This window comes from Bidens hawaiensis, unplaced genomic scaffold (genome assembly GCF_021521415.1).
Source record: "Bidens hawaiensis isolate Kalapana, Puna unplaced genomic scaffold, B.hawaiensis_p1.1 tig00007388_1, whole genome shotgun sequence".
In the NCBI taxonomy this organism is placed as follows: domain Eukaryota; kingdom Viridiplantae; phylum Streptophyta; class Magnoliopsida; order Asterales; family Asteraceae; genus Bidens; species Bidens hawaiensis.
Window position 1 is genome coordinate 345,598 of NW_027491510.1, and position 1,900 is coordinate 347,497.

The 1,900-nt window shown below is 40.8% G+C and overlaps 1 non-coding gene across 1 annotated transcript; it reads left to right on the forward strand.

Moving 5' to 3' along the window:
• Positions 1-1,500: 1,500 nt before the first annotated feature.
• On the forward strand, positions 1,501-1,608 carry LOC143635033 (small nucleolar RNA R71). The gene has a single exon (XR_013153987.1). It is a non-coding gene; the product is annotated as a small nucleolar RNA R71 (small nucleolar RNA).
• Positions 1,609-1,900: the final 292 nt, after the last annotated feature.

The following is a 1,900-nucleotide window of genomic DNA, read 5'->3' on the forward strand; positions in this document are numbered from 1 at the left end:
CAATTACATCCCGCACGATTCCACATGGGAGTTTATGGGACAAATTCGCCAATACAACCGTGGTCTCAACACGTTTCAAAGGACCAAAGTCATGTTGGTCATATAAAACCCCCGGGAGAATGCTTACTCCGGCCCCAAGATCTAGTATCGCCCTAGACAATTGAAAATCTCCAAATTGAATATTCGTTAAGGGCGCTCCTGGATCTTGGAGCTTAGGAGGAAGACCTCATTTTAAAACCGCACTTACCCACTCGGTTAAATCCACCCGCTTAGGCAATTTTTGTTGCCTCTTTTGGGTGCACAATTCTTTCAAAAATTTAGCATAAGCGGGCACTTGCTTAATTGCTTCAAGAAAAGGTAAATTCACTTTTACCTGTTTAAATACCTCCCACATTTCCTCCTTTTGCAGACCTCATTTCACAATTATGTTTTTCTTACCCGGTTCAAGCAAAGCCGAAGGAAATGGTACCGCATTTGGTTTGAATTCCTTATTTTTATGTTTTAAATTTGGATCTTGACCCGAAGTTTGTAATAGTTTTTCAAAAGTGACATGTTTAATGGGATTATTGGTTACTATTTCATCATCACTGTCATTACCCGTAATATCCTCAACTTCCCCATCAACCACACCCGGTGATAAATCCTTTTTGTATTCTTTACCATTTCTTAAAACACTTACAATGTTAATAGGAACGTTACGAGATGAACTATGGGAATGATTTACCTTAGTGTCGCTTGGCAATTGACCCTTGTTTTCCTTTAAGTCTAACACTTTGGTTGCAAGTTGACCCATTTGAGTGGTCAATGATTGAATGGCACTGTCACGAACCTCATCCTTTTGCATGCGAATCTCATCAAGTTGATTTCCTCTTTGCATGTCTTGTTGCATCACTTTGAGCATCTCCATAACTTCATTCCTGCTTGATGAACTTTGACCCGCAGAGCCACTTTGACCACCACCCCTTGACCTTAGAACCCTTGATTATTCCCGCCATGAAAATTACCTTGGTTATTATATTGTTGGCGAGGAACATAACTTCCTTGATTTCCTAGAAAGTTCGGGTTGGATTGAGTAGCAGGATTTCCATAACGAAATTCGGATGATTTCTCAACCCAGGGTGGTAAGTATTGGAGTTCATATTGTAATTCCTAACACCTCCCCCTTGAAGTGCATTCACCTCCTCCACTTGCAGTTGACCCACCGTACACACTTCCGAAGCATGGCCCAACTCATTGCAGTTTGTACAAACATCAATTACCTGATTAGTAGTTTGTACCCCTCCTTATTCCATGGCTTTTACTTGTGGTCTTCCGACCGCCGGTCTTACTCTTCTTCCAGTTTGAGCCTTTCTCTTTGATGTAACCACCATTTGTTCCAAATATGCCCAATCATCTTGTTCATAGTTAGTACCAAATGTGCCATTTGTGATTGATCTTAAATCCCGTTCATCTTCCATGCTCAACCCCTCATGAAAAGCATTCAACAACTCCCAAAGAGCAATATCATGATGAGGACAATTTTTAATCATCATGTTAAACCTCTCGAATGCTTCATGAAACATTTCCCCCGATTGTTGTTGGAAGGTTCTCAAACTCCTTCTTGAATCATTGGTCTTTTGGGCCATGTAGAATTCTTCCAAGAATCTTTGTTGCATCTTGGCCCAAGTATAGATGGATGCGGAAGGCAATGTGTAAAACCATCTCTTTGCCTTGTATTCCAACGAGAATTGAAATAAGACCAGCTTAACCTCATCCGATGTAAAACCTTAACCCCCAATCGTGATGCAAATAGAGTCAAATGCCTCCAAATGAAAGTAAGGTTCCTCCGTTGCTAGACCTTTATACTTAGGTAGACTTTGGACGGAATTTGTTCTCACGTTAAATGTCCTCCCTTGTTAAT